This window comes from Pteronotus mesoamericanus, unplaced genomic scaffold, assembly GCF_021234165.1.
Source record: "Pteronotus mesoamericanus isolate MK-2021 breed Mesoamerican mustached bat unplaced genomic scaffold, CSHL_Meso_final contig_163, whole genome shotgun sequence".
Lineage (NCBI taxonomy): Eukaryota > Metazoa > Chordata > Mammalia > Chiroptera > Mormoopidae > Pteronotus > Pteronotus mesoamericanus.
This window is the reverse complement of record NW_026555064.1, coordinates 5,494,020-5,510,041: the sequence shown is the minus strand read 5'-3', so window position 1 is coordinate 5,510,041 and position 16,022 is coordinate 5,494,020. Positions and strand designations below refer to the sequence as shown.

Below are 16,022 nucleotides of genomic sequence, written 5' to 3'. Positions count from 1 at the left end.
TGCAGTTATTTAGTGGTCAAAGAATCTTTGCCAGAGAGAAGGAAGTAAGAAAAAGGAAACAAGTTGCCCTGTTAATGTGACCTCATGTCTGGCACTTATGTGTGTGCCCTCTGACGCCACCGAGGAAAACCGTGGTCCTCAGTTTTGTTTTCTGTTGATTTTCATGGCTGACAGTGTGGTTGTTCCCTGCAAGCCCTGGTTTTGGAAACAATGGTCTTTAGATACGGCTGTTTCATATTTGTACAATAAGCATTTTAAATAGGAGCTTTTTTTAAAAACAAAAGTTCATTTCAGGTCAGGACCTAAAAATACAAAAATAAGTGATGCTTCCTCTTTCCTTAGATGATAGAACTGAATCCCTGAGGCTGGTACAGAGAGGAGAAATCTGTGCTTTATTTCCCAATAAATGAACTGAGGACCAGGCACATAAAAAGATGTGCCCTTAAGCACGGTGATGCATTTGGCATTGCCATGAAAAGGACAGGCAGCTTAGTAAGTATTTCGCCAAGACTGATTTAAAAAAATGAAGGAGAATGCCTGTGCAAGAGAGGTTATGTTTCAAGCCGGTTGTACGACTTGCACATGTGCATGTGTGTGAACACCCACAGTGACGCGTACTGATTCCTTTCTAAGTTCCAGACAGTGTTCTGAATTCTCCTGTGCTTTTTCTCATTGGATCTTCACCACACCTCTATCAGGTAGATATTATCCTTCCCATTATGTGCTGGGGAACTGGGACATAGAGAACGTGTCTCCCACGGCCACACAGCTAAGAAATAAAAGGGCAGAGACTCGAACTCCAGCCCTCTGCCCTCAGACCCACGCTCTTAACCATGATGCTATGGGCCTGCGCATTACTTTGTTAGGCGTGACGTTTCTTACATAACTGGCGAGCATGAGGCCACAGTGATATCTACTAGAAAATGTGTTAAAGGAGGTTAATCTGATTTGCTTCGAAAGCAGGCTGCTTCTAGTTCTTCATAGATTGTTTTAATACAATTTATATTATTTTTGCTTAATCCTGTATATTCTCTGAGGCCTTGATCATGCCAGATACTCTTTCATCAGCCATGATCCTTGTGATGAGGTAACCTCCCTCCACCCCCCGCAAAGACTGACAAGGGATAATTATGCAGCTATTTTTATCTATAAAAGATAATACCTTGGAAGACCTTAGTGTGGATATATTCTAGTGGTTCCAACTGGTTTATAGGGAGCCCTCTTTTCAAATGAAATTTTGTGCATATATGAAACAGGAAAAAGAGTTTCCTTATGAAGTGGGGAAGGGGCCTGTACCCCCTACTCTCTCAGTTTTCTTCTTTTTGCAGAAATCTTTAATTTATTCTGTTGACAGCCAGAGCTGCTTTCTAGGAACCCGTGGCAGGAGGACCAGTGCTTGAGTCTCTAGTCTCGGCTGTTAAAGAAAGGCTTACAGAGGGGATGGCCTCTAAGTGGTAACCGAAGGCTTATTTGGAGTCAGCTGGCGATGAGACCCATGTTGCAGGCCGAGCGAATAGCACATGGGACGCCTGAAGACGAGCGGGCGTGGCACATTGAGGTTCCGAGCGGCACCCAGCATCACTGGGTCAGAGAGTCGGGGGGCGGGGAGGGGCGGTTGGCGACTGGGGCCTCACCTGGAGGTTCTCAAGCCTAATTCGTTATTTGGTTTTAAGCAGATCAGTGAGGACCTAATTCTATTTTTCAAAATTTATCCTGGCAGAGCAAGAATGGAGGTGGCAAGAGTGGATGAAAGGCCATCGTTGGTGTGGTGGCCGTGGGAATGGGAGCTAGGAGGTTCACCTGAGGGACATTTTTAGAGATAAATCGGATGTTGGAGTATAAGGTAAAGGATGGGAAGGCTTCTGTCTTGAGTAACTAGATGGTGCCATTTCCTAAGAGGGAAAACCAAGGAGGAATAAGGATGGAGGAGGATGATAAACTCGGTCTAGGTCATGTGGCAGTAGATTGTTCTGGGTCCTTCAGTGGGAAGCCCTGTAGGAGGCTGGGTGCAGCACTCGACCGCTTCAGCAGCATTTGACTCAGTCTTACCTTCAGCCTCCTGGAACGCTCCTCTCTTGTGACTTTGTGACAGGGAACCATGCTGGGTCTCCCCAAACTTCTTGGATCTCTGGTTGGTTTCATTCCCTCTCTCCTTCCCCTCTCTTCCCTTCCCCCCCGTTCCCATGTTACTCACACCTGCCAGTTTCTTCTTGCACACCCGACTGGCTCTTCGTTTTTTGTTTTCCTTCACCACTTTCTGATTTCCCAGACCTCTTGATGTTGGACTTCTCTGGGGCTCAGTCTTCTGTTTTCTGTAATCTTAACCCTTACAATCTCATTCAGCCTCGTGGCTTTAAGTGTCCTGTTGGTAATTCCCCCCAGATCTCCCTCCTTGAACGCCGGGTTCTCATAGCCAGCAGCTTACTCAGTATTGCTTCTGGGGTGTCTAACAGACATTTTGAACAATGCAGGGGTGGGAGATAGTGATTGTTCTCTGTCAATTTTCCAAGAATTCCTGGGAAAGAGAAAAATCATATTCCTTTGATGGGATCCAACCTTTTATACAGGTATATTCAATCCGATCCTATAAATACTAATATATAATTTTTTTTTCAAGAACAATACATGCTAATTCTGGGTCTTTTTCTAAAGCTCTTTGGTTTACTTGGAAAATAACTTTCTTTATGTGTGTGTCTCCTTGCAGCTTTAGAATGATGCTTTTTTTCAGTTGAATTATAGACTCCTGTTGTCTTTGGTTTATTTTCTCATTTCTTAGCAGGGAAACATCTATGCGGGTTTGATGTTACTAATGAATAATGTTTGAGGGGCCCTCGGGTTCTAACCACCCCCCCGCTGTCTGTGTTGCTTTTGGTGTCTCATTTTCAGAGTGAAATCTGGAGGAGAGCAGTTAGTGTACTTTGAGGTCTCTACCCTAATTCTGAGGCTTTGAAGGTATATTTAATCAAAGGTTTCAGTCAGGTAGGCTCTTTCCTTGCCCATTTCCTTCATTCCTGGCCAGTTGACTACTGGGAATTCTACGTAATTTGTTCTTTGTCTATTCGATTCTGAATTCCACAAGGGAAGGGACCTCATCTTAGATTACTTGGTACTGTAGAATGAAATGCAATGCTTTATATATGGTGGGCATTCACCAAATTTGTTCTGGATTAAATGAAATTGAATTGTTGCTTAGGAGTGACAGAACTGGGATTAGATTCAATCAGGCAACTGTCAGTCAACCTTCCTTTCCTTCTGTAGCACTTCCACAGCGCAGCACTGTGAGCTCTGGTGTTTTCATTCTGCTTACAGAAAATAAACTTAATCCATTTTGGAGCATGTGAGTATTGTAAATGGGGTTCCAATGGAGTTTGTACAGAATTTTTATTGGGTACCTTCATATAGCAATTTCACAGTTGATTGCATAATATTTACTCTAAATATATTGTAGCTTTTCTCCTGGTATTAATTTTTGCTGCTTCTTATTCCTTGTGTTGGAGAAATAGTCAGGTAGCATTGTGATAATGGGTAATACTTCATAAACTGCACAATGGAGCCTGGACTTGCCTTTGATCTGTGGGGATGTAAATAGAGAGCTTTCACTTAATTGTTGCATGAGTTCAGATCAGATGTGGTTGCATGTAACAGAAAATCTCAAAGTAAGACGGCTTCAATAGTGTAAAAGTTTTTTGTCTCCTGTTCAGGAAGCCTGAAGGGGATCAGGTAAGGGCTGCTCTCATGCATTTTGGTATCAGATCCTGCTCCCTCGTGTGCATGGTTTGCCTTCCTGGTCACGTTAGGCCCAATTTATCACATAGCACTGTCTTTGGTTGTAGGAACACTTTCTAGAGGTTGCACACACTACTCTTGCTCACATACCATTGGCCTAAATGGAGTTGTATGATTAAACCTAGCAGTGAGGGAGGCTGGGAAAATGCCCTCTCTTGTTTCCAGACATCCCTGTACTGTTCTCATACTCGGAGAATCTACTACTGAGAATGAAGAAACATTGATTTGTTGTTCCACCCATTCATGCACTCATTGGTTGCCTTTTATGCGAGCTCTGACTGGGGATCGAACATGCAACCTTGCTGTATTGGGTTGATACTCCAACCAACCGAGCTACCTGGCCAGGGTTTGAATGCTTTTACACCAGTGACTTTATTTAGCATCTGTGTGTCAGTATGGAACTGTACTGTTTGTCATTTTACAAGAGTGAGTTATAAACATGTCGCTTCCAGAAGCCCATGCGGCTGGACTGAATAATAAGGTTACTCTAGCACATTAGCTGTAGTAATATTTATAAGTACAGTATTTTATAGTGCATGGCATTTACGTACCTAAACAATCGTTCACTGTGTTTGGCATTGAGGATGGAATTAGAAGGCTCCATGTTAAGGCAACTTAGAGGCCAGAAGGGTTTACAAACAAATAATAGTTCAGAAGTCTGTTTAAAGTGCTTTGGAAGCTGAGAAGCAATAGGGAGTGGGGTTGACTGGGAAAGCTTCCCAGAAAAATTGATTGTTAAACTGAATTTTGAAGATTTGGTAGAGTTTGGAAGCTCAGAGGCAGGGAGGCCCAAGGCAAAAGGAATTATAGAAATCTTGAGAAAACATGTTGAGACAATCCTTTAAGTCAGAGGTTCTCAACCGTGAGCCGATTTTCTCCAGGAACCTTTTGATTGGTGGGGAGGGGGTGGGCGGGCCGTCGGTGCTGACATCTAGTGGATCTAGGCCGGCAGTGCTGCTGAATGTTTAGCCCAGGGCAGCTCTCTAGAACAAAGGCTCATCTGGTCCCCTGTGTTAGTAAGGTAGCTGTTGGGAAGCCCTGTTTTTCAAGCATTTGGTAAGAACAGCTCCAACAGATGTTTGTGGAAACAAATGGAATTGTACTGTTTTCTTTTATGTGACTATATTTATGAAGTGCATATTTTAAATAAAAAAGCGTAACAACAACTTTAGTTTGGGGATGATTTAAAGCCAGAATACAAAGGCTTGTATGTGGCTTGATCCTTCAAGAACTCTACGATTCTATGTAGAAAGAATAGGAAGGGAAGTTCTTTTGAAAGAATTTAGATGGACTTGGTATAAAATGGAATGTATAGAATTAGAAACAGCATTTCTTGTATTTAGGTTTCTGTGTTTGTCTTAAGTGTAAGAATTGGCCTTATGGAGGATGTCGTTGATAGCAACATCCTGACTGAAAGCCACATTTTAGATGGCTTCCAATAATTAAATGGAAATCCAGATGGACATTAATAGGAATTTGCTCTTAAAATGCATGCTGAAGGACATTGGAACCTGGGTCATAAAAGTTTTGTGGCTTTTGAATAAAGCTGTAATGAACAATTGTGGACATGTGTTTCCATTCTCTCTTGGATAAATACCTTGGAATGGGATTGCTGGGGTATGTGTATGTATGTATTTATGTGTAAGTATATGTGTACGTGTGTGTATATCTGTATGTTTGACTTTTTAGAAAATTGAGTCTCCTAAAGTAATTTTTTAACTTTATTGTTGCCACTATTACAGATGTCCTCCTTACCTCCTCCACTCAGCCCCCGCTTTCCCTCCAACCATCACCACACGGTTGACTGCGTTTGTGGGTTATCCATACATGTTCTTTGGCTAATCCTTCACCTTCTTTCGTCCAGTCCTTCCCACCAGCAATGCCTGAGAGTCCCAGTTTTCTGCCCGCTTACCAACCTTTGATGATGTTTTCTTTTTCATTTTAACAGTTCATGACCAGTGATCTCAACCACACCTTTTCATGTGCTGTATGGTCATTCATATTTTTTCATTTGTGAAGTGGAAAAATTTTGTTTGTTTTTTTCTCAAATATTTTACTCATTTAAAAAAATGATGTTGGTCTTTTTATTATTGAGTTGCAGAATTATTTTAAGTGACATGGATACAAATGTTTTGTCAAATCCATTAATTGTGACTATTTTCTCTGATCTGTAGTTTGCCTGTTCATTTTCTTAATAGTGTCTTTTGATGAGAACAGTCTAATTTTGCTAAAATTGAGTTTTTTTACTTTTTTTAATTTATTTTTTCAAATACATTTGTCTCTGCCTACGCCCCACCACTTTCCCTTGCCCCCTCCCTCCTTCCCTCCCTCAGCTCTCCCCCTTTGGTTTTGTCCATGAGTCCTTGCTAGTTGAAAAAATATATTATTGGTAGAACTATTTGCTCTAAGAAACTCTTATCCCAAGGTTGCAAAGATATTTCTCCACATTTTCTTATAAAAGCTTTATAATTAGTCTGTGACTCATGAAGATTTGGGGGGTGCATGGTGTGATTAGTGGAGGTTGGGCGCTACTTATTTTTTCCTATACAGATAGTGGGTATTTCGAGCACCATTTGTTGACAAGGGTTTTCCTGTCATTGAATTGTTTTGGCACCTTTGTTGCAGGTCATTTGACTGTGTGTTGGCCTATTTCTAGTCTAGATTTTCTCTTCTGTGCTTTGCTCTGTCTGTCTGTCCGGTTGTCAGTTCCACACTGTCATTATTACTGAAGCTGTCATAGTAAATGTTGAAGCCATCTTGTGTGATTCGTTTGTTCTTTTTCAAAATTGTTCTGGCAGTTCTATATCCTTTGTGTTTCCACATAAATTTTACAATCAGTTTATTTCTACAAAATACCTACAGGCCAATATTATCAACGTGGAGCATTAATAATTCATGAGTATGCCTTTCCATTTATTTAGTCTTTAATTTCTCTCAGTATGTTTTATATTCAGCATTGGGGTCATGGATATCTTTTGTTAAATTTCCCTAAGTTATGTTTCTGGACATTATTTTGATAGTATTTTAGGTTTTATTTTCCAATATACTGTTACTCTATGGAAATGCAGTTGGTTTTAATATTGCTGAGTTGATTTATTAGTTCTCTGTAGTTTCTTCAGGATTTTTTTTATGTACACAATGGTATCATATATAAATAAACACAGCTTTCTTTCTTTCTAATCTATATGTCTTTTATTTCTTTTTCTGGTCTTATTGCACTGCCAAGATCTCCAATAATATATTGAATAGAAGTGGTGATTTTGGGCAACTTTCCTTATTCTTGATCTTAGGGGAAAAGAGTTTATTATTTCAGTTGTAAAGTACAGTGTTAGCTGAAGGTTGTAGATGCTTCTTTCGTGTTGACGTTTTTGTACATTCCCAGTTTTAATGATGAAGAGATGTTGACTTTTGGCAAAGTATTTGTCAATTTCAATTAAATGATCATTAAATATTTTTCTTGAATCTGTTAATGGGTGAATGGCAATGAATTTTCCAAGTGAAACTAATCTTGCATTCCTGAGACAAACTTCTACTGGTCATGGTGTATTACTCTGTATGTATATTGCTGTATTCATTCTGCTAATAGTTGGCGAGGGATATTTGTATTTATGTTCATAAGGGATAATGTGTTATAGTCTTGTTTTGTAATGTCTTTGTCTGCCTTTGAAAGAGGGGAATGATGGCTTCATAAGACATGGGAAAGTTTCCATCTTGCTGTTATTTGAAAGTATCTGTGTGATATTGGTATTATTTCTGTCTTAAATGTTTGTGAGAATTTGTCTGTGAAGCCATCTTGGGCTGAAATTTTTTCGTGTGTGTACATGAAGTTTAAAAATTACAGATTCAATTTATTTAGTGGGTACAGGAACAGTCACATTTTCTGTTTTTCTTTTGTTAGTCTTGATAAATTGGGCTCTTTCAAGGGCTCTATTTGTACTAAGCTATTGTCTTAATGGCATAAATTTGTAATAACTACTTATTTTCATATCTGTAAGATCTGTAGTGATAACTCTTTTTTCATGTTTGATACTGGAGATTTCTTTAAAAATTTTGTCTTGGTAGGTCTTGCCTAAAGTTTTATTAATTGTGTTATTTCAAATAAATCATGTTGTCCATTTTATATTTCATTGGCTCCTGCTTTTATCTTTATTTACATTCGTTAGCTTTGGATTTTATTTTCTAATCACTTCTTAAGATGGAAGGATTGATTTTCTACGTTATTTTTGAATGTAAACTTTTAAATATACCAATTTCTAATGACTGCTTAACTTATAGCCTACAAATTTTGATGTGTAGTATTTTCATTGTCCTTTTAAAAAATTTTTTATGTGATTAGGACATAGGTGTTGAATTATAACTCAGGTATTATTTAAAGTATGTTTTAAAATTTTCAAATGGTTGGGGATTTTCTACCTGTAATATTATTATTGTTTTTCTACTTTAATACTCTTTTGGTCAGAGAACATCCATATTCTGTATTTTTTCATTACTTTGAGGTTTTTTAGGCTTGTTTCATTGCTCCAAATGCAGTCTATTTAGTAAACGATCCATGTGCACCTGAGGACAGTGAGTTACCTGCTGCTCTCGGGCGTAGTGTTCTCTCAGTGTCAGATCAGATAGGTTGATAGTGTTGCTCAAATCTTCTATGTTGTTTGATTGCTGATATTATTCTATTATTTACTAGACAGGGCAGGCAAAAATCTCTCACTATGATTAGGATTTGCCCCTTTTTAATTTTGTCAATTTTTATTTAAGGTATTGAATATTTGAGATTGTTTTTGTGCGTGTCCATTTATGATTGTTATGTCTTTTTGACGAAGTGACCCTTTTATCGTTGCGAAATGTCCCTTGTTTCTGCTAATAATCTTTATCTTGGAATCTACCTTGTTTGATACTAATATAGGCACATTAGCTTTCTTATGCTTAGTGTTTACATGGCATATCTTCTTTTTATCATTTTCTTTTTACCTGTCTTTTTACTTTTCAACTTTGTTGTTTATTAAGAACATATCATTGAGTCCATTTATGTGTGATGTAATAATCTGGGTTTAAGCCTATCATATTGGTTTTGTTTTCTATTTGTCCTGTTTGTTCTTTGTTCTTCCTTCTTAGTGAATTGTATTCTTAGTATTCCATTTTACCTCCTCAATTTGATTCTCATTACTCCCCTTTGTGCATTTTTAGTTATTATCCTAGAGAGTATAATATGCATTTTGAATTTATCAGTGTATCTGCCCTTTCATAAGCAATATAAGAACCCAAGAGTAGACACCTAATTACCACTCTTTTGCTTCTGTGCCCTTGTTATATTTTAATTCTATCTACACTATGAACCCAATAATACATGACAACTTTTAATTTCCAAAATCAATCTTTTAAAGAAATATAACATTTTATTTACATATATACATGTATGTGATGGTATGTATGTATATGATTTTTTGGGATTTCCCCCTTTTTTTTACTGACATGCTTATCCATTCTGATTGTCTTTATTTTTTTCTGCAGAACTGAATTTTTATCTTGTGCCATTTCCTGTAAGTCCCTTAGGCTAAATTAATTTAAACATTTCTTGTAATGTAGGTCTGCTGGAGAAGAATTCTTTATATTGTGTCTGTCTGAAAATGTCTTCATTTTGCCTTCATTTTTGATGAATGTAGCGGTCTGCATTGATAGTTTTCCATCCCTCCTTTGCCCCCCACCCCTGGCACTTCAAAGAAGTCATTCCATTTTTTTCAGGCCTCCATTTTTTTCTCATGGCAAGTCATCCATCTTTCTTATTGTTCCCCCGTATGTGTCTTTTTCTTTTGCTGCTTTCAGGATTTTCTTTTTATGATGTGCCTAAGTGCGGTTTTCTTTGTTTTATCCTGCCTGGGGCTCATCGAAATTCTTGGGTATGTGGATTGATATTTCCTATCAGGTTCGGGAAATCTTAGCCATTATCTGCTCAAATAGTTCTGCTCCATTTTCTCTTTCTTCACATTCTGGGAGTCTGATTGCATTGTGTGAGGCGATTTGATACTTGTTTCAAATGTACCTGCAGGATTTTAATATATGGAAGTGACTGAGTGATGAGATGGTGAGGCCAATGCCATTGGAAGAGAAGTTTGTTACTTTCAGGTTGCAAGAGGAGAAGCCCCACCTTGCCACACAGGGCCACGTGGGGAAAGTTCAGGCTGCGGTCAGGAGTCAGGATTGACTAGTTAGAAGAATATTGGTGAGCTGTAGGCTATTGGGGAAATATTGGCTTGTTTGGAATTAGATAAAGGATATAGAGTCAGGATTGGTTGGTTTGCATATGAAAAGTACCCTCCTGAACTCTTCATCATTGTTACTGTTCCATTCTTGCATATCCAGCTGTCTCTCTTTAATAGTTTTCATTTCTTTGCTGAAATTCCCTTCAGTTTATGCAAGCAGGCCACCTTTTGCACTGAATCCTTTAGCATACTCTCCGTTGTTTTTTAGGTTTCTGTTGAATTTCTGCGCCTCCCCACCCCCACCCCAATATCTGGGCTATTACTGGGTATGGTTCTTCAAACTGCCTCCTCTCTTGATGTTGGGTTACATTTTTGTGCTGCTTTGCATGCCTTGTAATATTTTTGGCTGACTCCCAGATACTGTGTGCAAGAGAGTGATAGAGACTAAGGTGAGTAGCATTTTTACCTGGTAAAGGGCTTGTCCATTTTTCTATTAGGTTATTAATGTGTGGGGCCGTCCCTTCAGTGGGCAGCTGAGCGGAGATTCAGCATTGTTATTTCTGTAAGTAGATTTTGTGCATCACAGGTTTCCTGTGATTTGAGGAGGCCACCCGAGCCTTCTCCGGAAGTTGTCCTGTTGTGCCCGGGGTGTGTAATTAGTGCCACACCATTCAGGGCTTCACCTTCAGCCTTGTGCTCAGACTGACAGGGAGCACTTGGTGAGGTCCCCCGGGAAGGAGTTAGGGGGGTGGCTTCAGACTTCCTTTGTGTCTATATCTTCTAGAGATTCCAAAACAGCCCACCATCACATACTCTACATTTCAGATTTTGTTACAATTCTATTTTCCCCATCTCTGGTGGCTTCCTTTTTGTTCTGCTGTTTCACACGCAAGGAAGGCAGCCATGTGTACCCCGTGCGTGTGTGTGCGCATGCTTGTAACTTTCTGAGTTTTGACTCATTAGGTTTCTCTGCATCTTCAGGTTTTAGATGGTCATTAAAAACAACAACTGTGATTTTATAGGTTCTTCATCTTGTTCTTCTAAGGATGAGAAGGATGTTGTCTTCACTCTCTATGTTCTAATAAGAAGCAGCACTTCTCTAATGGTTAATGCTTTGAATTCCCTTCTTTTGGAGGGAGTACTCCTGCTTCTGACTAAATCATTGCTTACTTTCTGTATTTGAAACAACTTTTTGGTGGACAGAAGAAAGACATTATTGTAAAGTCTTCATCCCTAGTAAAACATCAAGCAGCGTGCTTTTATTGTCTCTGGAAAAATGTATGATTCCTAGATTTGTACTTAAAATTTTTTTTGCAGCAAACCTTATGAGAAACTGATGATGACCTGTGTGTTTCTGTAACTTTTAAGAAAATATTTCACTTGGCTTTGATGCTTTTGCCTTCTCATTGTAAAATTTAGTTCAAGACTTGTAATGTGCTGGTTTGGTTTATTTCTTTTTCTTTTTAATGTTCCTCTTAAAAGAGCAATAGAATTATTTCTGATTACCCTCATAAGTTTGGTAGCTGCTTCTTAGTTTTTTTCTCTTAGTATCCTCTGTTTACAATAATAGCTCATTAATTGACATTTCATAACTGTCTTGTGGATGTTCGTCTCTGCTCCTATATATTTGTGTATGTTCTTAATTTGTGGGTTCGTTGGTCTGTCATGTAAAATATAAGGGGAACATATGTCTTCCATATGCTTTGATAGAACTACAAGAACTGCAGTTGAAAGAGAATTAATAGATATGGGGTCAAATGTAAACACAGATAATAGTTCCCTAGACTGCTTTCCATGTGTCAGCCTGTGGGAGTGCTCGATGCATAGTGATACGGATTTTTTAATGAGTAAATGAAAACAAATTGAGATAGTGCTCTATAGATAATTTAGGTTTTAGGTAAAGAGGGGTGGACTACCCTGGCAAGTTACTTTCTTTTTTTTCTTCTTGACGTTCATACTGTTGCCTTTACCTTCACAAGAATCAGCTTTGCTTTGCTCTGCATGGTGAATTATTCATACCTCAGCACTGTGTCTAAGGCATGCATTAGGTGCTCAGATGTTAGTTTGGTCGAAACGAATTGTTTCATGAAGAAAAAAGAATGTAGTGTCCTCAGTTGGGCCAATCTAGTGCGTTGCAGTGATATCGGCTCCATGAACCCAGAATTGGATCTTTCTCCGTTCCCCTTCTAGCTCTGGTGGATTGACTAGTGGAGTGACCTGAGCTCCTCCGTTAATTGAAGGTGATGTTATAACGCTTGCTTTCTTTATGTAAATATGGATAATCTAGAACACTGTAAAATTGTCTGTTCTTTCCTATCCTTATATTCACCATATTGTCCCCTCTATTCATTAAACTTTATTGATAGCACGTCTTTGTTTCAAAAACTAGAGCATTTTTATAGATTGGTTTAACAACAAGATGCTTATTAACGCTGTAGTTTAAAATGTGTCCAGTGTTTCCTAAAGTCTCATTTTTGCTTAATGATTTCCTTGCCATTGATTATGGAAAAAAAGAAGCTTGAGAAATTTAAAATGGGGAGAACGTGTTCAGCGCACTACGTTTTGTTTTTCACGTGCGGATGTCTTAGAGATGGGGCTCAGGCGGCGCGCCGGAGCGGCAGCGCTCTTTGTCGTGGGTGGGGGCCCGGCGTGGTGTAGTGCTAGTGGCTGATCTCCCTTTAAGTAACGTGTTGCCAGTGTGAAGTGTTCAGGAGAACTTGCAGTGTGATGAATTAATTCTCAAAAGGGGAATTGTTTTGAGTTACCATGTTATTGTTTGTCAAAATGTAAACAGAAATAGAATTCTTTCCTTGTAGGTGATATATTTCTACTTAATCTCTTCTCTCTCAACAAATTTACTTTCTGTTAGATTCCACAAAGGGCTGGATGGCTCAGGCCTGACTCATTGTGCTTGCAGGCAAGTCCTATAATGATACTTTAGTTTTTATGCCACAGTGGCTTTTTATCCAGATGTAGTATGGCTGTTTCATCCGAAGCTTGACAATTGCTTTTTTCCTTACCTCACTATCTATAATTCCAGTTCATAACTCTTCAACTTCTTCATTATTCAACACTTTTTTTCCTTGTGTTGCAAGTCTCCAGTACCAGTCATCCTTTCTATTACGCAACATCTATCTTTGCTTGCTGTTCTCTGTGTTACTTGGTTAAGAATATCCAACCATCTACCTGTAAATATTATTTCCCCTCACATTTCAATGGGAAACCTTAGGGGAAAACTAAAAAGGAACTAGAAAGCACAAGGGATTTCATCAGGCCAAGTGTCTGATTCTGTGAGTATAAATATAATATTAAACCCTGGTTTGCCTTCCATGCATAGGATTTGTAAACCCTGTGTTGTCTTCCCATGACAGCGGCTGCCGCTTTTGACCTTGTGTCCCCTCCTCTCTGCTAGTTTTGCCATTTCTGGAGTATAAAATCTGTCAACTTTTTATTATGTATTTGCTATAACATCTTCTTTTACAGTTCATACTTTTGTTCACTTAAATTACATATTAAATGTTTGAATACATACAGCTTTCAGAGAGGCCTGTAGATATTCTTTTTTTCCTTACAAGAATGGAGCATTCTTGCAGAGCTGAGGCCCCTACGTGCCAATATTGTTTTATCTCTTAACTGATGGAAAGAAAAACATCTGTGCTATCTAAAGTGTTTTTTCCTGACACTTTTAATTACCTCCCCTGATTGCTAAGTGTGGGCCACTAAGAATAAGGGCCAATGCCCTCAGGTCCCCGTGAAGGACCTTCTGGAAGCAGCCTGAGTGTCATGGAGCACAGCTCAGGGAGGCGGCACCTTGCCTCTGCGCTGCCCCCGGAGCCAAGTCAGCGTTCAAGCGGGCTGATGCAAGACGACGAAGAGCCGTTTTGCTGTTCAGGGGTGGGGTTAGGGGACAGTTGGTGATTTTTCTTTCTGGAGAAATGATCATAGACAAGAGCCTATCAGTTGCAACTGGAGTTATTTTGCAGTGAACTTCAAGCAGAGAACTTCCTTTCTGCTTCATCACCGCCACGTGGGGAGGCAGCGCAGCACCTGTGGGAGCAGGCGGTGGGAGCTCGGGGCATGGCTTGTTTGTTCGGATTTGGCAGAGTGCTTCATACTTTGTAAAAATTGTGCTGCTTATTGAATTACAGTTGGTTCGTACAGCTTGCTTTAGCCGAAAAAGATGATCCAATAGTTAGTTAATGGGAATGATAGGAATGATAATTTTCTAGGAATGATAACCTTTAAAAAATATATTCAATAACAAATGGGAATTAATATTTACTTTCCACTTCAGCCATCAATTTTTATTTCCAGTTTTCTGTATTTTGCCTTTTAATTCCTTGCCAAAAAGTTTTAATACTTTTCATCACATAGATAAATTTGTTTCAGTTGAGAAACCACCCACCAACAGTTAAGGGGATTATTAATGGCTTTTCTATCTAGTGTTCTTTTGCAATATTAAGAATGTTCTGGCAGAATCTCCTTATGTCTGAATAAATGGAACTGAGGAAGATCGACTCTGGCCCTGAGGACCAGATGGGAGGGAAACCAACCACGTGGTTAGCAGCACTGTCGCGGGAGTAGAATTAGAATGGGATGGAAGTGACTTTTTGGTTCTGTAACCATAAATATGCATTTCTTTTATAAATAAAAATTTAATCACTGCTACCCCCTCACCCCCCAGTAGGATGGCTCATTACTTAAAAACAAATAAGAGAAGATAAGTGTTGGTGCAGATGTGGAGAACAGGAACCCCTGGGCCGTTTCTGTGGAAGAGAGTATGACAGTTCCTCAAAAAACTAGAAATAGAAGTACCATGTGCCCCGGGGTGAGGAAGACCCCGGCTCTTCCTACCTGCAGAACACGCCTCTACTTCCCGCGTTTGGGTTTCTCCACACGACTCTGCAGTTCTCTGCGGGGACCACCAGGTGTCCTGTATTTTAACTCAGCTGGAACACTAACCAGAGTAGGTGCGCACGCCGCAGACTGAGGGCTCAGTCTAGCAAGACTGCCCGCTCCCGCTTTGGTTGCCATTTGCAAGTCACCGGGGCTTTTGGCTGGCTGGTTCTAGAGGCTTACTATGGCCTTCTTTGGTTCAATAATATCTGGGATGTCTCACAGAGCTCAGAGAAAGTTTATTTACTATTGCTGATTGATTACAGAGGAGAGCATTTTAAAGGATGTACATTAACAGCCAGATGAAGAGAGATGTAGCACAAGGTGTGGGGGAAGGGGCTTGGAGCTTCCACGTTCCTTCTGGGCAGGCCCCCCCCCCCCCCCCCCCCCCCAGCACATCCATGTGTTCCCCAGTTTAGAAACTGTCCATATCCTAGGATGTTTATGGAGGCTTCATTGTATAGCAAATGATTGGTTAAATGATTAGCCATTGGTGATTGAACAAAATTTCCAGTCTCTCTTCCTGCCTAGGAGGAGTAGGGAAGGATGTGGCTGAAAGCGCCCGTTTCCAATCACATGGTTGGTTCCCTTGGCAACCTGGCCCCGTCAGGAGGCTGCTCGGGAGCCCCCAGCCCCATCATCTCATTAGTGTGCAAAAAGATACAGAGATTCCAAGGGGTTTTTTAAGGAACTTTGTGCCAGGAAGTGGGATCAGAGACCAAATATTTATTTTTTATTATGTGTACTCAAAAGAATTGAACACAAGGCCTGGAGGAGATGTTTGTGTACCCATGTTAATAGCGGTGTTGTTCACAGTAGCCCAAAGGTGGAAGCAACCCAGGTGTGCATGGAGGGACGAATGGATAAGCAAAATGCATTCAGTGGAATATTACTCAGCCTTACGAAAGAAGGACATTCTGCCATATGCTACTGTATCGATGATGAAAATGGAGTATATCGTTCCAAGTGAAACAAGCCAATCATAAAAAGACAAATAGTGTGTGATTCTGCTTATACACATTACCTGAAGTAGTCGTATTCAGAGAGCAGAAGGATCGTTGTCTGGTGCTGGGGGGAAAGGGAATGGGGAGTTGCTGTTTCATGGGCACAGAATTCTAGTTTTACGAAATGAAGAATTCTGGG

General features: G+C 39.8%; 1 protein-coding gene across 4 annotated transcripts in view; it reads left to right on the top strand.

Moving 5' to 3' along the window:
• ARHGAP10 (Rho GTPase activating protein 10) overlaps positions 1 to 16,022 on the top strand; it is a 241,326-nt gene that overhangs the window by 106,245 nt on the left and 119,059 nt on the right. The window lies entirely within an intron of this gene.